Below are 8,869 nucleotides of genomic sequence, written 5' to 3' on the forward strand. Positions count from 1 at the left end.
TAGGGGATTGTGCGTCCCTCCCTCTGCTCCTGCCTCGTGTCGCACAAAGATGACGGCAGAGTCTTCCCCTTCCCTCTCCCCCCCCCCGCTCCCGGTTTAGGAGTCCTAAATCAGCCTGTGAGCGGGACGCGGCCATAGACTGAGGAGCCCGGCTGTGACGCTTCTGCGGCGCTGCCTCCTTTTTCCAGATGTTGCTCCAATTCTCGCGTTCTCTTCTTGCAGAAGCGGGCGCGGAGCCTTCTGTGATGTTGCGAGCTGTGTGCGTAGGAAAACGTGTGTTGATCAGAGATCTGGAACTTACATTCAAAGAATGCAAATCATATCCTGCTGTTCTGGAAAGGGCATGTTGAACCGTAAGGTCAAATACGGTACACGGTACAGTATACAGTATACAGTACAGTACAGTATACAGTATACAGTATACAGTACTTGGTGGTTATTCGGCGTCACTCCTGCGCATGGCACTTGGTAGTCATTCTGCTTTGTCCCTGGGAATTAACATCCCAGTTCGCTATAGAAAAGCCCACGGAGGAAGGCGATGGAAGGAAAATAGGGTTTCAATGCCGATGGAGGGCATGCGAGCCTTGAAAAGTTACAAATGAGTTGACGATATCCAGAGCTGCCCCGAGAGGGGTTGTGAAATCAAAAGCGATGGTGTGGCTAGTTTAGCTGTTCCTATATTGGGTGGGGGAGAGGCACCTCAAAAGCAAACACTGAAGAAAGTTTAATATTGGGACCACCTACGGAAAATATATTTTAAAAAATAAACATTCATGTTCAGGCTTCCTATCCAGAAAGAATCTTGTATATATCAATGATTAGGTCACTGGTGCATTGTGTATTGCACACACAAAGATAAAACCTGCAGAAGTAGTCATATATGAAACACCTTGATTTAATGCCTGCTGCTGGTAATGGAAACAGCCCACCAAAGTTGTTCAGCATGAGACTACTGTGGACATATTTCAAGGGCCTCAGGCTGGTGTACTCTTGCAGGCAGGTCCTTCTTATCAATAGAGATAAGGATCACCTTTTCCTAATATTCTGTATTGTATTGTAATAAGTATTTTAAATACATGAATAAAATTATTTTTTAAAATTTCTGGGACTGTGTCTTCTTTTTAGCATATTTTCATTCTTAAATTAATAATTAAAAAACATCTTTGGTAACCTGGTGTTCTAGTGTTAGTACGCTGCATAACTATACATTCTGCTTGGATGAAGTGATGTTGTGAACAGTATTTTGGCTTTAAAAGCCTTCATGGTTTGCATTGAATAATTTGAGCATGTTTGGGGTAAAAAATGGCTTATGCCTGTCGTAGGTTCTTTTAAACTATACCTAATTTAATGAGCTTAAGACACAGAGAGGCTAACAACAATATAAGTGTCCCTAAGATAAAACACACACATATTCAAGTACTTGAGTTTGAGCCAATTCCATCTATACAGGTATCATATCTTGTTTTGGGTATTCCACCTTTTTATAGATATACCATTCCACCTTTTTATAGATATACCATTGCTACCACCCTCAAGACATGGCTGTTCCAACAAGCGGGACTGGCCTAGGATAATTTTTAAGAGGGGTTTTTTAGAGGGGTTTTTAATTACTTTTTAATTAGACAATTTAAATATTTCATTTTAATTAATTTTAACTTGTGATTGCTAGTGGTGTTTTTAATTGATTGTCAGCCGCCCTGAGTCCGCAAGGAGAAGGGCGGGATATAAATTCAAATAATAAATAAATAAATAAATAAATTGTGTGTGTGGTGTTTTTTTTAAACTACCCAATTTGGTGGGCTCAAGACATAAAACAGCTATCAACAACTCAGGTCCCTAGATAACATACATACTGTATACGGTATATAATATTATTACTCAACATTACTCTTCTTCACTCCTCCCTGCTGCTGCTACTATTATTGCTACTACTTGTGAGTTCATTCACACACACCTTCCCTCTTCTTTCTCCCACCACATAGAAAAGCCTTTATGGTCAACTTTGTTGTGTGGACAATAGGGAGAGGACTTAAAGAGAAAGGAAGAAAGCAGCACAGATGCAGGCAATTTTCTGGGCAGCCTGCTCTCTTATAGTGCCATGCTTGCAAAACCTATTGGTACTGTCTTTATCCTTTAAGAAAATGATGCATGTGATGCAGGAACTACCAAGGTTGGAAACCTCACTTTTTCTCTCTTAAGTAGTGTGTGAAAGCCTCAATTGACCAAAACCACCATGAGTGGCAGACTCAGTAGAATATCTTTGGGTCTATCTAGGGACAGCTATGGCATATGAGGGGATGGCGAATTCAATGTAAGAAAAGTAAATGATACAAAACATGAATTAAATAATGTATCTTGTGTATCTGTGAAACCAAAAGAAAGGGAAGATGCTTGTTTGAGTGGAACTAATGCATGCAGAGGAGTAAAGACTTAATTATAAATTACAAATGTACATCAGAAAGTTTTGAATTGTTATAATGTAAGCTATGGATACATATGAAAGATTTGTGATAGCTGCAGTTGCACTCTACTGAATAGTATAAGGGAAGAACCAAATAAGAGTTTTGGAGAAAAATTGTAATGTTTTGAATGATATGATTCAATGGGGAGAAATATTCTGCTAGGTGATAAAAATGAATGCATAGAAACAAGATGAGTTTCCTTAAAAAACTAGGAGAAATTGAAGAATTCAGTTTGGAGAATCAACAATGAAGGAGAGTGGTGACTGGTAAGAGATTGCTTAGAAGAAAGGATTGTTTTGAATACATAGCTCTTTTTTATGTATACATGGCAAAGGAATGAATAGAAATCTAAAAATAGTGTTTATTGTCTGATGATGGAAGACTTGTGAAGTAGTGAAGGCTACAGAGGTGATGAATACTCTGAACATGATAAAACCACTTTTTGGTAGCTTCAGGAAAGAATCTTGGGAGAAAGGAATATAGAAGAAAGAATGAAAAGAAACAAAAGTAATTGCATTAAGAGAAAGAAATTTTATCTATATAAAAACTTTATTAGCAGATATATTTCTCAAAACAGTGGGAGTGCAAAAGGACATAAAGAGGATGTGGAAATTGCTTGGAAATTACTTTTTTTTCTACTCAATGACAGAAATATGTGGAGTTTTGGTAACAGGAAGCATAAAAAACAATACAGTACAATACTTGGAAGAGCAATCTGAAAGAAGTTATGGGGGGGGAAATGCATATATGAAAATGATTGCTAAAAGAAATGAAAATGACAGGAACATACATATCCCATAGAGAGAGAAAAAGAACAGCTGCAAAAAATTAGTTAAATTCAGCAAGAATTCAGATTAGAAAATGCAGACAATTTTGATGGAATTTTTTTAAAAAAAGATTTTATGGAAGGGGGATGAAGAAGGCTAAATAAGAAGCTTCTATCAAAGTGAATATAATTAATAATAAATATGATTAAATTATTGGGATAAAAATGAACCAAGAAGTATTTGAAAGATTTATAGGGCTGAAGAGTAGAACTTAAATCAATGCTATAAATGGGAAAATGTTAAAAAACAGTAAGACTGTAGGTGTAGATGGTGTTAATTGTAGACATGTTAATGTACAGTTGTAGTTTGTTTATCAAATGGCTATGTGACTTGGTAATGTGTATGTAATCACTTTATTATTTTTTTCCTAAACAAAGATGTGAGAGATTGTGGGGAGGTAATAGAAGAGCGGAATGTAAGCAGTCAAGAGATAGAAGGTAAGTCTGTTGACAACTTCTTTTACATATAGCAACTGTCAGCCAGGTGGTGAGGAAGCTGGGAAGAAACATTTTAAATAATTCAGAGACTCTGCATTAATAACGTTTCTCTAAATGAGAGGTGGAAATTCTTATTATAGTCTCACTATTCTGTGTTTACCCCAAAATTGACTTTAAAGATATTTACTGAAATCTGCATATTTCTTTCTTTCTTGATCTTGGCTAGCTCTGTGGGATATGATAAAGATTAACAAGAATTAATGCAAAGGTTATAGGATGATTGGTTTATATTTTGTACCATTCTGATCAAAATAATGCAAGAACAGAGAGAGAAAAAGAGTATTGATGTTTTTGAACTTTGGTGTTGAAGAAGACTCCTAAGAGTGCCATGGAAAGCCAAGAAAACAAAACAAACAAATAAAAATAAAACATATCAATTCAAAGCTCTCACTCTAAGTATAAATGACCAGACTTAAACTATTGTATTTTGAATACAGTATGCAAAGACTGTGTTCTCTTGAGAAATCCATAACACTGGGAAAGGTAGAAGACTAAAGAAGAAGAAGAGGATGACCAACAGCAAGGTGGATGGACTTGATTATAGTTGTGGTAGATGCACTATTGAGAGACCTGAAATGCCAGATTGGGGGAAGATCATCCTGGAGAAGATATATGTACTGTAGTCACTAAAAATTGATATTAACTTGACAGCACATACAACTTACAATGATTGATCTAGTGACAGTTTGAAATTACAATGGCACTGAAAAAAATGACTTACAATTAATCCTTGTATTTATGACTATCACAACATCCCCAAAATCACATTAAAATTTGAGTGCTTGGCAACTGGCGTGTATTTATGATAGTTGCAGCATCTAGTGGTCATGTGATTGCTATTTGCAACCTTCCCAGCTGGCTTCTGACAAGAAAAGTCAATGGGGGAAGTCAGATTTGTTTAATGACCTCATGATTCACTTAATAACTGCAGTGATTTGATTAACAGTTGTGGCAAAAAAGTGGAAAAATTGGGTGCAAGTCACTTAACAGCTACCTTGCTTAGCAATTAAAATTCTGGTCCCAATTGTGGCTATAAATTGATGGCCACTTGTAATCAATCAGTTGAAGGAAAAGTGAGCAGGTATAAAGAAAGTGCAAGACTGAGAAAGTTGTGGTTGGACAGAATTGACTAGCTAGTCAATAACACTAATTATCCAGTATGATGCTGAATGCAGCCTATATGATTTGTTCACAATCCAGTATGTCCTGCAAAATCAGGAAAATTGGTTGAGTAAAAGTACTCATGAGTAAGCATGTCATGCAAATTCAGTCATTGAATTAACTTCAGATATCATATTATCACTTCACATTTAAGAAGTGTGTGAATTAACCCGTCAATGGGAACTGAGTGTTGTAAGAAGAATAAGTTGAAGTTATGGTGGAGTTGTGAATGCTATCCTCCTTTTATAGCTTCACTGTTCAATCTGAAGTTTCTTTTATATCCTTTTGAGTTTTATGCATGCAGGCAAAAAGATGGACATCTGACAGGCTATTATAGACTGCTCCTTTCCCAGGTATTGCCTGCTTGTTTCCTTTATCAGTGAATAGGAAATGGCTTAAAGGCACCTGTGTTATGAAGGTCCCGGGGGCAGCTGCCTGGCTACTGAATGCCTGATTATGTGTTAACATGCTTTGTCAGATATTGGCAGAATCTGTTCTCTTCTTTTGCCTTTTCAGCAAGGGTGCCATTGATGGACTGACGACCCATTTATAGAAATGTTGTCCATCAAACTGTGAGGAAGGACAATGGTGTTTTTCTGTGACCAGTGACTGTGGGAAACTTTTCTTTGGCTATTCAGGCAATTTTTGTAGCTTGTTCTGAAGAGGAGAGACTGATGAGTGCAAAAAGTACAATTAAGCCAAACCAGACTTCAATGGAAGGCTGTAGTGTAGTCTGCTGTTCTCATTTTTTTATTTGTGTGTGTGTGTGTGTGTGTGTGTGTGTTGTGGGGGGGGAGAGAAATCTATGGGTTTTCACTTTGCTGTGTGGCATTCAGCAGGGGGCTATTACAATGCTATTTTTTTTTTCCTGGACCACCACCTCATTCTAAGTAAAAATTAAATGTAATGAGAGCCACTTGGAGTTCTGAATATTTTAAAGCATAATTCCCACAGAAGGGATTCGACCTAAACTGCAGTGAGCATCAGTTGGCTAATTATAGCCGCATTTATATTACAGCAGGTGTCAGATGTAGTCATCTCAATAAAGTCTACATAATCCTCAGGGAAGAAAAAAAAAATGACAAAAGCTTTTCTTCAAATGTGGATACTAATTTCTGCTAGGTGTCATATGAGCACTGATACTTCCCCTTAGCAATAACAAGGACTTTGCAGCACTCAGAAATGCATTTTGCTGGGGGATGAATTGATGTTACAAAGCACTTGCTAGTCAGACTTGGCAGATGTCAGTAGTTAATACCAGCATTGCAGAGGTTACAATATAATGCAGAGAGTCTTATAAAAATACTTTTAGATGATGGACAGGTTTAGAGAAATCCAAGTGCTGTTTCAGCTCATTAAAAAAAATATCTAAAGAAACTGGAGGAGAAGATCTTCATTTGCTTCATATTTTTCTCTATTTACAGACGACCTTCCACACCGGTGGGGCAAATGTTGAGGACCACTGTGAAAGACTTGGCAAATACTTGTTATACAACTTATGGCACCTCTTCTGATTTCTATATTCGCTGTAGCTTGGCAGAAGCAAGCACAGCAGCTGGCTGTGCCTCACAACTGCAGCTGTCTTGGGGCAGCCTCTCTAAAGAACATCTTGGCAAGTACGTTTGGCTCAGATGAAAAGCTACAGCCTATCATACTTTCACTTAATTTGTTTTACAGGGGTTTAGAGATAGAGGATTATTCAAAAAATAAAAGGTCTTAAAACAGCATAAATTGGTGATTTGACTTTGAACCTTATCTTGGCTGCTTAGCCATATCCATGTAGCACAATTCTGTCTGTTATTCATCCTGACTTATAGGTTTGTTTTTGTGGGGAAAATAAGCAGAGAAAAGAGTATTATGTATGTTCACCACCTTGACTTATTTACTAAGTAATAAAGGGAGTATAAAAAGTTGAATAAATAAAATAATTTCCTTGTTTATGGAAAGAGCAAGGTTTCTTTTCTATTCTCACTTGTTTGAAATTAAGAACCAGGGTTTCCAAAGTGACTTCTCGAAATTATATATTTGTTACATTGACATCATGTCTTCTCCTAAAGAATTTCTTCTCCCTCATCATTTTTTCCTCACATTGAGGAAACCTCATTGCCAGGAGTCTGGTGATATATAAACTTGATAATAAATTAAATTTAACTAAATATCACCCAGGGAATCTCAATTCACTGTCAAGGCTAACCTAATGCTGTCACGTTATACAAGAAAGCACAATGAGCCAAACCTTTTTGGAACTTTGGTTTATGTTTTGTGGTCCTATTCCACTGCTATTATATTTTGTACTGAAAGTTTCTATCCCATCATGTTTCCAATCCATAACCAAGCACTTCTGTACCTCACTGCCCTGTGTCTTTCCACACAAAGACCAAGTGAACAAGATTCTCATGGACCAGATCTCTACAACGACATATCAGGAGTAGAGATATGTAATGCTGCCTCTCCTTTGTACCCAGTAGTGGGATTCAGCCGGTTTGCACCACTTTGGCAGAACCGGTAGCTAATTTTTTGTTGCCCAGGCCCAGAGTGGACTTCTGGAAGCAGCATCCACACAGAGAACCGGTTGTTCACATATTTGAATCTCACCACTGTTTGCACCAAGCACCTAAGTTTCAGCATCCTATCTGGCTTATGTTTCCTTGTTTTCTTTACTCACCCATTAGTATGACAAAAAGTTTGAGTGTGAAAATTTTATTCTCTTCCAAAAAAATGCACCTACTCATATATTTTCTTAGAAGGTCAGTGAGGGGAAGGAAGCACTGCTCTCACTCAAAACTGACTTGGTGAAGGTGCTATGGAGTTAATGGTAGTAGTCCAATGCCAGAAATATTGTCTTAGTTTATTTAATTAGCATTAGGTATTTTGGTAGAAAATATGATTAAACAGCAGTCCCACCAATGTTTTTAGGGATATGTTAGAGCTGATTAGGAGAAATAAGTTTAATACACCCAATATCCTTTTATTTAAAACAGTTGTAGGAAGCTAATAAGCTGGTGAGAAAACAATAGTTTTAAAAACCCTTCTTCTGTACCATTTCCCTGGTAGAAATGTGTCCTTGTTTGTGAAAGAAAAAAAAAGAATAATATCAATGTCTCAATACACAGTGAGAGGGAACTGTAGCTTGAGTGCAAATGATATGCATTAAACAAGATTTCAAATTGTGAATGAGAACATTAAGATAACTGTCTGTGATGGTTGCCAATCACTGCCATACCATTGACTATCAAGGTCGGTCAAGCAGCAGCACATGTCTAGATGAACCAAAAACTTCAGCTTTAATCATCAACATCTAATTATTCTGATTTTAGTCAGATATAAAGCATGCATTAAAGTTTTAATGAGAAAGAAGGGAAATAGTTGTATATATCAGCAGCATAATCTTAACCTAGTAGCTTTAAGTGTGTTGAACAGGATACAAGGGAAGATCTTGAAGTGACCTAGGAATTTCCTATCAAAGTAAAATGTTTTTTGCATTCTTTACAGAGTAGGAAAAAAATGCCTTCCACACTATTACTCGAGAGAGGCAGAATGTAAGTCTCTATAAGTTCATCATCCTTTCCTATCCTCCTCAAAGTTAACACAAAAATATTGAATAACGTTAAATAATAGAATTCATTATATGTAGCTCATATTAATTAAAGTATATTTAAATCAAAAATAGCATTTACAAATCAAATTTAAATTCTTGGTAATTTGATGCTATGCAATAGCCCTCTAGTCTGCCACTGCATTCTTTCAAGGTGGTTTTCAACTTACCAGACTAGCCAATACCCTTCATATTTTCAGTTGTTGCCTATGTAGCGCAATACTAAATAGATTTACTCTGCTTACCCTCTGAACCTGTTCTCAGACACCTCAGGAGAAAGGTTTAAATTAAATGACATCAAATTTAACTTTTGTCTTGGTCATATTT

This window comes from Protobothrops mucrosquamatus, unplaced genomic scaffold (genome assembly GCF_001527695.2).
Source record: "Protobothrops mucrosquamatus isolate PMUCROS unplaced genomic scaffold, P.Mucros_1.0 scaffold127, whole genome shotgun sequence".
NCBI classification, from domain to species: Eukaryota; Metazoa; Chordata; class Lepidosauria; order Squamata; family Viperidae; genus Protobothrops; species Protobothrops mucrosquamatus.